Source organism: Motacilla alba, chromosome 20 (assembly GCF_015832195.1).
Source record: "Motacilla alba alba isolate MOTALB_02 chromosome 20, Motacilla_alba_V1.0_pri, whole genome shotgun sequence".
Classification (NCBI taxonomy): domain Eukaryota; kingdom Metazoa; phylum Chordata; class Aves; order Passeriformes; family Motacillidae; genus Motacilla; species Motacilla alba.
The window spans coordinates 6,831,023-6,845,912 of record NC_052035.1 but is presented as its reverse complement, the minus strand read 5'-3'; positions in this window follow the sequence as shown (position 1 = coordinate 6,845,912).

Sequence of the window (14,890 nt, the reverse complement as noted above, 5' to 3'; positions counted from 1 at the left end):
TCCTATGCTTTTGAACTTCAGCTCTAATTTCTTACAGTGCTCTTTCTGCCACTTCCCTGTCATTAATTGCCTCGCTCATGAGCCCTACGTGAGTGTCACTTTGTTGAGCTGCCAAGGAACGGAGGATATAATGCATCTCCCTTGTTTTCTTTTCCTACCCTCCTGGCCCCGAGCCAAGGAAACGCCATCACCTCATCACCTGCAGCTCGCCATTCTAATATCTCTCAATTTAAATTAAACCTCACATTTTATTTCTCAGGCATGGCAAGAATTTTACAGCGCTTGCACTCTAAAGAGGTGGCTTTGGCCATGCTGTAGGCATAGACATGTCCCTCCAGCTGTCCACAGACTCTTTGCTTCCTTTCTGCTGCATTTGCATAGGTGGGCAAGCTGATTCCCTGTGGAATTTACTGGGGCAAGCACTGGAATAGGAGAAAATGAATGGCACAGCTGATTGAGCTGGCCAACCTGGCAGGTGCCCAGCTCCAGGGGTGAGAAACAAGTCACATTTGCTGTACAATTTCAGCATTTCTTCAGCATGATCTGACAAACACTATTTCAGAAAGCTGTAGGATATTTTTCTCTGATTTGAGACTGGGGTGGGCAGATTTGGTGCCACAGGTCAGCATTTTTCACATGCCAATGGCTGCTCTCTGGGCTTTTTACTTCCTGCTCCATAATGCAAGGAAAAGCTTTGCAGTGAACTGAAGAGCAGACTACTGGTGGCTGAGTTCTGCTGTTAAACTTTTAATGCAGAGATCCAGGACTGGGCTAGGCTGAACTTGGGTTTGGAAAGTTTTTCTGTACCATGCTGGGCAGATATATGTTTGGATTCTCTTCTTGTTTATGTATTTTTCTTGGCCCCTGCAACTGCGTCTGCATTGTGATTAAAAAGTATTTAATTAACATACAAAAATAAAATTTAAAAGTGTAATAGTTATTGTAAAAATAAAACTGTACCAAACCACTCAGGCAAACAGCACCCTGGGGAGCTGGTAAGCTTGGAAAAGCTGGAAAAATACAACTACAACTGTAACAACTTCTCTCAAGAGGGGTACAACCAGTCAGGAAAATAAAACCCACCATCTACTACAGCCAACAACCACCCTGAGGGCACCAAGGCAAGGCAAATAAAACACACATCCAAAGCTGAACGAGAAAAGTGCCTTTCCCCATAGTTGTTCCTGAGACTGGGGGTTGTGAGCAGCCCACAAAGTCAACTGGGCATTTCCTGGGATGGCAGCTTTGGGAGATGCAGAGGTGAAATTGTGACTCTTGGAGCTGCAAAGCTTGTGCCACTTGAGAGCCAGATGCTTTTGTCAGTGTTGTGTTAAATTTCTTGGCATCAGGTGTTTTTTCCTGGGTTTCTCTAGCTCCAGGTCTGGTGTAGCTGCAGGATCAAGCAGTGCTGCTGCTGTGCCACCTCCCCTGCAAGCAGCAGAAATGTCACGCCCTGAACTCTTGCAGTCTGGCATAAAATCTTTGTCAGAGGGAGCAATGTCTGATGGCATTTGTTGTCAGAGCTGTGTGACACTGGAAAGCAGCTTGACCAGCTGTGGTGTTGAAGCCAGGCTGCAGATGGGCAGCAGCACCCCAGGTACCCGGGGGCAATGTGGGGCACCCAGGTCAGGGTGAGATCCTGCAGAACCAGAGATCACAGCCCTTGCACAGCAGCAGCTCTTCCTTCCCTGCATTCTTGTGTTTTCACTAGCTTGGTTTCCAAACAGTAAGCTCTTATTTTTCTGTCCTGGCAGTAGGTGGGATTAAAATGCTTGAACAGAATTAGCGAGTGAATATGAGAAACAGAGAAGGGCTTAGAGTGGGAAACCTGGGTCAGGGAGATGGGCTTTGCAATTAGTCCTGCATGCTGTGAGGCTGGGGATTGTCATTATCTCCCAAAGAACACATCTTATCTTGAGCCCTCTGAAAGCACTTTTCTTCCTGGGCCTCCCTGTCCTGGATGTTTCTGTTGGCCAAGGGCTCCTGGCCATCCCAGGGGACCAAGGGACCTCCCAGGCACTGGATGATGTGAGGGGCAGCTCCAGGGGAGTGGGGGACCTGAGCTGGCTGTGAGGGGCCCTGGCTGGTGATGTGGAGGGGTGGAAGGGACACGGGGGAAGTTGGGAGGATGCTCTGAGTGTGAGTCAGGGACTCCACTGAGGGGCAGAGGAAGATTTCAGAGCACTCTCTGCCCCAAAGAATTTCTTCTGGCCTTTTGCTTTGCCTGAAAGCTCACTAATGCACCAATGCATCTTTCTTAGCTGAGTGATTTAAACCTCTCTGAGGCCAAAATATATAAACTCTTCTAAATTGCTGCAGCCACATTTTTACTCCCTTTAAAAAACAAGTGTAAATTCCTCATGGCCTGCCACTCTTTATGGATCCCTTCAGTGCTTTTGTGAATTGCAAGGTCCTTGGGCCCTGGCCATTAATATCACATTTGCAGCAACTGAATTATTTTCATGATTAAAGACAGTAAAGGATTTACAGGCTTTTTTTTTTTTTTCTCTCTCTCTATGGAAATCTCTCCTGGTTGAATTTGTCCTGAGCTCTGCTGTGTTTCACAGAAAACGAGATGGGAATTTGTGCCAAAGCAAAAGGTTAATTTCAAAACTGCAGTAGAACTGGGGATATAATGGCATATGATAAAGATTTTTTTTTTTCTGGTGGCTCTGGGAACAGAGTCCATATCTTCAGTGTGCAGAAACTCACCTTAACATGAACAATGAGAAAATACTTCTGCCAGGGGAATTCCAGTTAATGTGTCTTTCCCCTACAAAAAGGTGACATCACTTGTCTATGCCCAACCCTTTTCTCTCAAACACATGCACTAGAAATTTTCATTTTTTGCTTTTTTTTTTTTTTCCTCACAGCCTTTGGACAGACCTTGTGCTGTTAGTTTATTTTACAAAATTTTCTGCAGAGTTGTTATTGGAAGGCTCAAGGAGGCACCTGCATGATGGCTGAGTACAGAACAAGTGGGATGGGTGAATCAGCCTTGATGAAATAAGAATCATCCTGGACTGCTGACCAAAACGAATCAGTTGTTTGATGTGACTAAACCACTTGGTGGTTAATGTCCCTGGCAGTATTTATTCCTGTAGCCTCAGGCATTTCCTGGTGCTGGTCCAAGCTGAAGCCGCTGTACCAGGTGCTGGAAAGTTTGTGTAGAAATAGCCAAAGCCCTGTTGTGCCCTGGGGGATTGACATCACCCTCCAGGGACTGAGCAGGTTCTGGAAAAGCATCCTTCAGACAGCGTGGCATCCTTTCCAGACAGGTGCTACTTTTGGCCTCCCTACTCAAAGCTACCAGAAAGTGGAGATTTATGAGCCAGCTCCATGATATATAGCATTTGATCCTTGTCCTGATGGCTTGCAAGAACTTGGACCTTGGATTGTTTCTGATCCCTTGGCCTAGCAGTGCTGTGTTGGCACACCTCCAGGGCAGAATTTAGCAAGTCCTGCAGCTCAGGCCAGAATAACTTTTTAAACTACTGACAAATGTGATCTTCCTTTGCTCCTTACCCTTGATTTGCCTCCATTCATTTTCCTGTCACAGAAATCCCTCATTAGTCCCAGCCCAAGCCGTTCACAAACCTTGCTGAATTTCTTCTTTTTTTTTTTTTTTTCTTCAGGCTGAAACTTTGGTCTGGCCTTATAATTACAGTATTATTAATGTATTTTTATCATTGTTAATTATTTTTACATGCTGAAATTGATTCAATATGCCTGGAGCTGCCATGCTGGAACATGCCTTGATTCTTTTCCAAGCTGGAGCCCTCGTGCACCAAACGTGGAGAGTTCCAATGGCTTTAAATCACTACAAACCTCACTGAGTGATTTAAGTTATTGGAGTGTGTTCAAGTTTTTATAAGCCCTCGAATGTGAACTCTGCTCGAATTCTGGGTATGTGCAGTGCAGTGGGATCTAAAATGGTTTGAGTGCTCAACATACTTTCTAAGCCCCTGGCTGGCTGGAGAATAATCAGGCTTGTCGGGCAGTGCACTGTGCAGGGACTTGGTATGATGGGAACCATCACATTTAAAAAATGCTTTTAATTCCTTTAAATTGAAACATTCCTGCTTCATTTAAGGGACTTTGGGCAGAGCTTTCCTTGTGGCTTGGAGGATCAGCAGTGCCATGAAGTGGATTTCATCCTGGTGCTGATGGATTGACTTGTGCGAGGTCACTCTCAAGGCAAGCCATCCCTGACCTCTGGTGACAGCCAGTGGAGTTGTGATCTGTGCCAGGACCCCAGGTTTGGGGTGTGCAGAGGGCTGACCCCTTCTCTGGTCTCCAGGTCGGGTCCTGGATCTGGGTCAGTGGTGTCTGTCCTGACCATGGTTTAGAGATGGCCACACACCAGAACAACCTGGGGCACATCCTCTGAGCAGTAGGGAGGGACATCAGAAGCCAACAGCTGGACAAGCTGAAATTTTTCAGCTCCATTTTAGAAGGTCTCAGGTCAGGAAAAAGCTGTAAGAACACAGGTGAGAAGCTGGCCGTGCAGTGGAGAGAGGAGACCAATGTGGGCGTGAGAGAGCAGGGCAGAAGGGCTCCCTCTCCCCCTGGCTTCCGTGGGCACGGCCCAGCACTACTAACACACCATGGTAAACTGGCTTGGGACCCTCTCAAGTGAAAACGAAAAATCTGAAAACTTAAAAGGGTGTTGGAGGAGCACTATAGCTGCAGAGCAATTTGATCCACAGCTCTGAGGAGCTGACTTTGAGACTGGAGCATTGGAGACAGCAGAGAACTCAGTGTCCTGCAAAATATTTACTCGTTTCAGATTTCATTTTTTATGGACAACTGCATAACATCTCCAATATAATTCCCTGCCCTTGCCATCAAGTAGCCAGCTCTTTTTATACTCACAAGTGCAGCTGCTGAACACATTGCTGTTGTTGGGAGTTTTGCCTTGATGAATTGTTTCATTCAGTTTGATATCATTAGGTCTGTATGGGGGGTATTAGCCTGTGCAGTAAAACATTTAAGATTTGTACCCATAAAGCTAATTCCTGCTGCTCCTGCTCAGTAAATAATGACAGCTGTGAGATCTGTGAGTGCTGAGCACCTTAGAATACTTTTTGTTATGTACCTATATGGACCAATATTGAATCTTCTCAGTTGATTAAAAAGTAGTTTTCTAATCCTAATGGACTAAATTCTGCCCTGAATTACTACACCTGAAGTAACTTTAAAGAAAACAGAGAAAACCTGAGTTTACACACCTATTAGTTAGGGCAGGATTAGGCCCTTCATACTGCTCAAATCTCATTTTAATAGTAAGAGAGAGTTTTATTAGTCATCTTAATGACAGAGCAAACCCCAAACTACTGTTCATTCAAGGAACAGGTTCTTATACTTTAAACAACATTTAATTCTCCTTAAAACCTCTTTTATTAAAAAGTTTTAAGAATAATATTAAATACATAAACAGCCATGTTAATTAGATTATATAGTTAATGTACATTGGAACTATGACTTATTGCAGAGTTACTGACCATGAAAGCACATTTTGATCATTCCAGGCTGTAATCCCCACTTAATCCATCCCCAGTCTGTCAATCAGTCGAATACAATCAGGATATTTATGATCACATCAGACCAGAGATCTGGAAGAATTTAGCAACTTTGCAGAGCTGAATCCAGAAAAGGGAGGGGGGGGAAATGTTTCCACTGGCAAAATGAACCATTGCCAGGAAAAACATTATTGTTGACTTGGCCCATGTAATTGAATTTTCTACTCAGAAGTAACTTACAAACCAGCAACTAGGAGAAATTATCAATGCTGGGAACTCTCATAATAACAAAGCAGAGGAGTTTTACCTGGCACAGCATTTTTTAAAATCATGTTTTTCTTTTTTCAATGTAGTGCTGTGGTTTTTTCCTCTCCTAATTTTCTGCCATCATGAAATAATTTGAATTGCTAGGGCAGCAGGGGAAAGCATCCCTTTCTTGGGCCCCTACCTCCTGACATCCACCCCAGCCCCTGCTCCAGGGATTGCAAGCACCTCCCAGCAAGAGCTGGGTCTCTCTGGACAGGGGACACCTGAACACTGACGGGGCACCTGATCCCCTGCCCTGGCTGGGGAAGGCTTTGGGGTCTAAGCTGCTTTTACACACCTGAATCATGTCTCAATATTTTTGTAAGGGCTGTGCCATTCAGCAGCAAAACATGTGGCAGCAGTGAGGGTGTCCTGCAGGAATGTGACACTCTTGCAGGGCTGTCATCTTCTGGGAACTGCAATCTGTGCGTTATTTCAATACCCTCCATCCTTGAAAACACTGTCTATGAAAGAGATAAAGAAGCAGGAAGTGTTAGGAAGAAAGATGTATCAGAAGGGAGGGGACCAGCTATGCTCAGCTCAAGGTGGGGGAAACTGATTGGGGCTTTACAAAGATGGGGATTTGCACCCTCTCCATGCTTTCCACCTAGCACAGGATTATCCTCCTGTATCCACAGTCCTACATCTCACTGTCAGGATGTGGTAAATAACTTCCATTCTGGACACCTTATTCTCTCACTTTCAAACACAGAGAAAAACTGAGGTAGAAGGCTGTGCTATCACCTTCCTTTCAGCTGTTCATAGCTGTACATGGGGTGTGATTTCCATGTCTGTATAGACAACAAAATTGGCATTTGTCTGCTCAAAGCCACATGTAACAGCCTGATCTGGCCATTTCTGCCCTAAGTAATGTTAAGAAATATTATGAAGACTTTCACCTGCTGATGCACAGCCCCTGTGATCAAGCTCAACCAGCAAGTGACTTTTTCCTCCCAAGCCTGAACAAATCCAAGCACATTTCATACTGTGCCATTTGTTATTTGGTCCTTTGCCTGGATGGCAAAGGGCTGGATTCCAAAAAATGTTTCTTCCATGAGCTTCAGTGATTGGAGCTGTGCTGAGCTTGGATAGGCAATCCTGTGATGAACTTTCCAAGTTCCAGTTGGCTTTTTAACAAGCTCCCCCTTGTTAAGCTCAGAAAGCCATTGGAGTTCATGCTCAAAGGATGAGCTTGCTGGGCTCTTGATCTTGCCTCCTCCAAGGCATATTTTTCTCAGTTGCTACTTTATCACTTCTGACTTAGAACACTCTCAATAATACTCTCTATGAGAAGTAGACAAATATTTCTTAGGGGAGGGGTTTGGTTATTGAAGAGAGAAGTGCAAAACAGAAAACAGCAGGATAATCAATATTCTGTAAGGCATTGCCAGGATCCTCCTGATAGGGATTCAGTCAACACCCTTTCCCTGCTCTAACAGCAACAGAGGTCTTGGAATGGAGCATTGTCAGGGGATTAGTCTTCTGCTTGTAGAAGAAATGCTTTAGCAGTTCATCAGCAGCGTGATGCCATTATCTTGTTGACAGTGCTCTGTGTCATTGATACTGTCTCTGGTGCAGCTTCTGTTCAGACACAATTTGCTTTCATTAAGCTTTCATCTAAGCTCTCCCTTTTGCAGGACATTTGCCTTCATTTTCCTACAGGTACTAGAACATCCCTCAATAACTGCGTAAACAAAACTTGCAATGGGGGTGTTTGATATTAATGAGCATTAGGAAGAAATGAGGTAACCAACGCTCAGGAGTCTTTGCTGCCTGTGGCATGACACAGCTCCTTGCTTGGGAACTTGAAATATGTCAGTTATAGTTTGTTTCTATCAGAGTAATGTGGTAGTTGTATCTATGCCGCTTTCCCAAGAATGTAAATGCTTCGTTAGTTCTGTCCCTGTCCTGAAAAATCTAATATGGCACAAATAAAGTGCGGTAAATGGCTTCATGGAAAGCAGATGTGAGTGGAAGCCTAGACTCCTACCAAGGCTTTAGGGGACTTCAAAGACTGAAAGAAAGAGCTGAACAAAATATTTGACTGTGCCAAATTTTCACTGTTCTTGATGAAAGAGCAAAAGTGAGGAAAAAAAAAAAAGAAAATCTGGCTCCTTGTTTTCATTTTCTGCTAGCCTAGGGCAAGGCTTTTAGAAGGAATAAATTACAAGCAAACAGGGAGAGAGACTGAATGGAGCAACTGCCGAACAAAGGGCATTCTTGGAAGGGTCTGGTTTTAGAGAACCTAGAAATTGTCAGCTCAGTTATCAGGAGGCAGCCTCCCTCCCCTCCTGCCGGCCGGCTGCTTTGAGCGCTGCCGCGGCTCCCCGGGAGCTCCCTGCCTGCAGACGCTGCCCCTGCACGGCCACGGGGAGCCCTTGGCAAAGGGTCCAGGGCAGGCGTGGCTGCCAGGACAGCCAAATGCAGAACGCTTTGAAAATCTGGCAGCAGATTTGAGCGCCACATAAATGATTGCAACCTTTAAAAAGTTGTTTTGCGGAGCAAGCCGTTTGGGCTGTGCTTGGATGTGATGTAGAATATAGATGATGGTATTCAAGAGGATAAAACATGCCAGCTCTGAAAACTAGAATAATTTATTCCTGTTGTTTTGGGTATCATGTACTACATAAGGATTAAAAAAAAAAAAAAAAGCCATGCACAGAACAATCAGATTTTTCTTTTCTTCCTCAGATACTGTGTGGGGGTAAAGACTGTGGCTTAACAAAAGTTGGTCAGAAAAGAGAGGAGAAATATAAGAAACTGAGCTGTGTTGCTTGTGGCAGTTTTATGAAATGATGCTTAATCTGTTTAAAATCTTTTCCATCCCTATTTCCTTCCAAACTGCCCTCTAGGCTCCACCCCTAGTGAAGGTGCAGCTGGCAGAGTCTTGCTGGTGGCCTTGACAGTCTCCTCCACCAGCGAGTACCTCTGTTGTAGGTGCAATTTGTGGTCCTGAGCTCTGGGTTTCCCTTGCTCCATGTGAGAGCAACCTGCAGGAGAATCTTATCGACATAGCCAGTGAGGTATGCTTTTTACACAGGCAGATAGTGCTAGGACAAGGGACGAGTGGTTTTGATATGAAAGATGGAAGATTTAGATTAGATATAAGGAAGAAACTCTTCCTTGTGAGGGTGGTGAGGCCCTGGCACAGGTTGCCCAGAGAAGCTGTGGCCGCCTCATCCCTGGAAGTGTCCAAGGCCAGGCTGGATGGAGGTCTGAGCAACCTGGGGTAGTGGAAGGTGTCCCTGCCCATGGCAGGGGGCTTGGAATGAGATGAGCTTTAAAATCCACCCCAAACAATTCTCTGATTCTGCAATTTGGGCTATACAATATTATTCTCTCAATCTTTCCTGCTTAATTGTACTTGCTTCTCCATGTCCTGAACCAGAAATATCTTTCAAGCTTTATTAACCCACTCTTAGTCACTCAATTCATAGCTTAATTCATGTAGGTGCTCATTGTGGCTGCACATGACAATGAGCTAAGGGTTTGCAGAATGTATTTTGTAGATGGACACATAGTTGTGAATTAGCTGTGGGACCTCAAGGCGCATTTACCAAATACAATTGTGTTGCTGAAAATAATTATGTTTGCTTGAGTTTGGGTCAGGCTGCCTAAAGATTCTCCACACTGAAATGAGCTGTTGCTGGCTCAGCCTATGGTTTAGATGTAACTATGGAGGTTCATTTAATTTTTATAGTACTTTTTTTTGAAAACTAAGAAAGAAAATAGGGCAGCTGAAGTGGATGAGCTGAGTGGAAGAAAATCCTGGTACTTGCTAAGCGCTTAGCTGATTTCCCACTCCGTTTTCTGCAGTAGCCCGAACACCAGGCTGTATTTGTTTGCTGCTGCCTGCTGAAGCCTTCGACCTCAGCCTGCCCTTCTCTCCCTTAGTGCTGACAGTAAGTGAAGAAATGCGAAATTCATTCATCTGCCTGAGAACCCTTTGAAGTTCCCCACTAAAAGCTCTATTGTTTTATTAGCTGTTAATGCGGCACGGGGGAATTGGGCAGTGCATAGCGGGGCCGGGGTGCGGGGGGGGCCCTTCCTGGCAATTTGTCACTCTTTAGAAGCGTGACACGCTCTGCCCTGCGAACGCGCGGCCCGGCTGGAGCGCCCGGGCTGCGGCGGGGGCTGCTCGGTGCCGGGAGCCCCGGGCTGCGGCGGGGGCTGCTCGGTGCCGGGAGCCCGGGGCTGCTCGGTGTGGGGAGCCCGGGCTGCGGCGGGGGCTGCTCGGTGCGGGGAGCCCGGGCTGCGGCGGGGGCTGCTCGGTGCCGGGAGCCCGGGGCTGCGGCGGGGGCTGCTCGGTGCCGGGAGCCCGGGGCTGCGGCGGGGGCTGCTCGGTGCGGGGAGCCCGGGGCTGCGGCGGGGGCTGCTCGGTGCGGGGAGCCCGGGGCTGCTCGGTGCGGGGAGCCCGGGGCTGCGGCGGGGGCTGCTCGGTGCCGGGAGCCCGGGGCTGCTCGGTGCCGGGAGCCCGGGGCTGCGGCGGGGGCTGCTCGGTGCCGGGAGCCCGGACTGCGGCGGGGCTGCGACAGGCGGGGCTCACACACCTTGGTGCTCTCTGCAGCACGGGGTGCGGTCAAGGGTGATGATAAATTAAAGATCGTGCAGAGCCATGCGTGCTGGCTGCAGCTGGAGACCGGCTGTCGAGAGCCTGCTGGTCAGAGCGGGCAAAGGGGGGCTCTGGAGGGTCTCAGAGGGGAGGGGGCTGTGGGTGCTGGGGGTAGGCTGCTTCCTCACTTCCCTGTGTTAAGATGGTTTGGTAATGAATGCCTGAACGCAGCTACTCTCAATGCTTTTCCTTTCCTAAATCCTTTCTCAGGTACGTGGCATGTGGGGCTGCAAGGTGCTGCTTCTCTCCTGGAGCCTGTCCCAGGCCAGCGCTGCCCAGGGCTGACATCACAGTGGTGGCTGGTGGCTTTTAGGGGTGATCCAATACTTGAACATCATCGTGGCTTCCTAAAAACACAAGCTGGGAATGCTGCTAGACTGCAAGACGAGGCTTGTCTTTCTATGCATGTGCTCTGCACGGGCAGAGTCAGTGAGCCCCAGGTAACTGCTGAAGCACCCATTGCCTTCTCCTTGTGGCTGTCAGCTCTCTGTATCTCACCTCTCTCCCGAGGAGGAGGCTGCAGGGAGCTGCTGCTGTGCACCTGAGCAGACACACATTGTCCTGCTGTCCCCCGTGCAGGGTCTGAGCGCCGGGCACAGCACACCTGGGACAGAGCAGGGATATGGAGGGGGTGCTGCCTCGGGCTGTTCATGGCCCAGGTACAGAGGGCTCTGCTGAAGCCATCCATCACTGCAAGTGCAGCTGGTGGCAGGGGCTGTGTCCTGTAAACACAAACAGGATGGGAGGCACAGCCTGCCGGCCCCGCTGGCACAGCCAGCCCCGTGTTTGCTCTGCTCTGCTCCAACTGCTTCTCGCTAGCTCAGCTGGGCAGTCCATCGGCAAGGCCTTTCCTTTCATCCCTCTTCCCAGAGCCTTCTGTGGCACTTAAACTAAGTCAATAGAAATGAAAAACTTGTGTCCTCGGCCTGACAATTCTTGAGAACTTTGCTCATGGTTTGCACAACTGTTTACCTGCAAAGGGAGCTCCTCAGTGGGCTGTTGTCCTGCCATGTGGAACTGCTGCTGTCTGCTCTCAGAGGAAATGAGCCTCCCAGCATTTTCCCATGGCAGAAAGGTGAGGGGTCACGAGGAGCTTGTCCACTAACATCTATAATGTGGGACTGTGCAATGGATTTGATCTGCTGGGCCCTCACCTCTGGGCTGCAGCACATCCAGGCAGGGTGACACTGGAGCAGAGGGGACAAGAGCACGTTAGTGGTGAGATCAGTGATCCTCTTTGACCGGGCATTTAAAATTCAGTGCCTTAGAAAAGCACAAGGCAGTGGCAGAAAATAGCTCCCACTTTATTGTCCTGATTCAGCAAATCACCTGTGAGATTTGTCTGTTCTGCATAAAACACATCCCTAGTGTTTGAATGTGCATTGTTGGTGAACCTTTTTAAGGTTTATTGATACTGGTCACAGTAAGGGTAACCTTGCAAGGCAGTTGTTGTAGACCTAAACTGAATGCACAGTGCACATTAAGCAGCTGTCAAGTAGTTCAAAAGCCAGTGGCCTATTCAGGCTCTCTCCTAATATTGCTTGTGGGTTTGACATTCTTACCAAAACATTTGCAACTACTTTAGCCCAATGTCTAAAGTATATTTGTAAACCACAAAGAAATATAATAATGAAATATTAATTATTAAACTATTTATTATGCCCTTGTTTCTCTTTGGTTTAAATGGTGGTACAATAATTAACATGATATATGTGTAATTGCATGACCAACCTTTGCCACAGCTAGCACATAGGCGGGCAGGGAGAGCACACAATGAGCACATGCAGCTGCTGTGACCCCTCTGCAAATCCCAGCCCCTTTGGAGCAGACGGGAGGGAGAATCATCCCTGATTTAGCAATTAAAGTCTTCTGGGCTCCTGTGCACCTCTGGGTTTGTAAAGCACCTCTGGGACAGGCTGCTTGACACTGGGAGGCAAGTGTCACCCTGCTACTGACCAACTTCACCATCCTCCCAAGTCCCAGCTCTTGGCCAGGGGTTAGACAGCAATTACGTGTGCAGAATGCCCACATGCTGCCCAGTTGCTTAATTAGGAAAGCTTTAGGATGGCACTTTCCCCTCTGACGGAAAAAAATGTCAGGCAGCCTTGGAAAGATGTCATTTTTTTGGACAAATCCCCGCAGGCAGAGTGCACACACCTTTTGCCTGGCTGGGCTGGGTTTCAGGGCTTTTACCAGAGCACAGGTGGGTGCTCTGTTTCCCTCTCAGTGGGGGATTTGCTCCTGTGGGTGCTGACTCTCAGAACAGCCACTGCAGAGCCTTTAAGCCCTGAACTGGAACATCCCTGCAGCAGTGCAATAGATTGGTTCCTTGCCACCCAATTTCCAGAAGTTTGAGAGGGATTTGAACTCTATCCCAAATTTTTCTGCTTTAATGCTTGGAAAATGTATTTAAAGGAGGCACATACTCAAAATGCTGGTCTACAGAAATGTCTCTTTCATTATGTTCCCATTAACCTTAGAATGCTTTTAAGCACTTTTCTTCCACGGGAATGAAATTGGGGAATATTTCCAGCTACTCAGAAATTTTTTATTTCAACTCATGGGAATTGGTCAAACTCAAGATATCAAACAGAAACCAAACCTGACTGGTGGTTTGTCTTTCAAAAAGCCCCTCTGCCCCACTGCCATGGCTCTGCATTCAGAGCCCTATTTCTGAATATAAAGTAGGGGTTTTGTGAAGGTCACCAGCATTTCTTGTGCCAGCACAGTGCAGTCCCACTGCTGCATTAGAAAGGCAGGTTTGTGCTGACCACATTGCTTCACAACTTGATCGAAAAGACATTTTTAGAAAGCAGTTTGGTACTTCAAGCATCTGGCCTCCAGTGGAAAAATGGTGTCATGTCCCAGGTGACTTGTGCCTTCAGAGCTGGGGAAACGCCACCACAGGGTTCTGGCTTTCTGTTGGAAAACAACCAGAAGGGTGTGCTGAGATTTTCTCTCTTTTTCTCCCTGTCTTTAATCTTACAGCTACTGTTTAGGGTATCTGAAGGTGAGGCCAAGGGGAAGGTTGGGTGTTCTCTGGTGCAGCCCAAGTCGTAAAGGTACCAGAAGGGTCCCGATGGGGCTTCTCCACACACTTTGGTGTTGTCCTGCATGTTAAAGCAGAGGGTGAAGGACTGGAACCAATTACACCTTCCCTGATTTCTTTCAGAGATTTTCCAGTAAATGGACACAGAATGTTCAAGTGGCCTGTGGTTGCAGGGGATGGGAAGAGGCAGATTTTAGAGGGGTGATGAAAGCTTGATGCCCAAGGCAGGTACTTAAATGTGTTTCTCTGAGTTAGTTAGAAGAAATGGAAGAGAGGAGTGAGGGAGCTCACATTATGGAACTGCTGGCATCCAGCTGGGCTGCCTGACACAGGGTCCTCTCTCTGTAGTCACACAGGAGAGAGCAACTCCTCCCAGAGGCACTTTGCTGAGGACCAGCTCGCTCCATGGGGGACTGGCAGCTGTGGGGAGCCTGTGACACATCCCATGGGATTACTGAGGGTTTATACCCACAAAATTCTTCTCTGTTTCAGTGGGATGTCTGATAAGTTCAAGCCAAGAAGAGACATTTCCATCCTTAAGTTGTGAAGCTGTCCAAGTTACAGACAGCCATATTTCCAGATGGGTGAAATTCCAGAGAAACCATAATGGATTTGACACATCTCAAACGACGACGATGGAGGTGTTGACTCCCCCTTTAACTCCTTCCCCTAACAGACAGGGTCCCTGAACCTGGACCACTTCAGTGACATCTGCAGCACTTGTTTCTCTCTCACTGCATGTCTGGTTGGCTTTGCCTTCCTCCCCTGCCTCGTAACTCCCAGCTCCTTTCCTGCGGGAAAGATTAGGGAGGATAGGAAGTCGTCTGTGCAAAAAGCATCCCTGGCCAAAATAAATACAGGTCACAAGATTAGGCTTCATCAGAACTTTAAGCCTGGCCCAAGCTAAACAAATGAGCTGTCATGCCTTGGTAAAAGCTCCAGTATGAGTGAGCTGGCACGACTGCAAAAACGGTAAAGCAGTTAATAGGTTTTGCAATATGGAAGCTTAAAGTTTTGTTTTCAGTGCTGCATTCCTGACACTCAAGACTTGCACTGAACTTCAAATGTCATTAATTTTGTGCGCTGGCCTTGCTCGCTACTATGCAAACACCCTTCCCAAAGCACAGCAATAGCAGCAAAACAGCACCACGGGGCTTGTCCACCCCAGAGAGCCCTCACAGCGCAGAGGAGCAAACAGGGGATGGTGAAAAACACCCTGTTTTCAGCAGCTTGGCAGCTCTTGCCTGTTGACACTCTGAGATTGAACCTTTGAATGAATTACAGATCTGTTTTAAAAAAAAAAACCCAAAACTCTAGCTGTTCAAATACCTAACTTTTTGATATCCAAATATCTCCATAAAAATACCACAAGAGCCATGGACACCAGGTGTAGTCCACAGC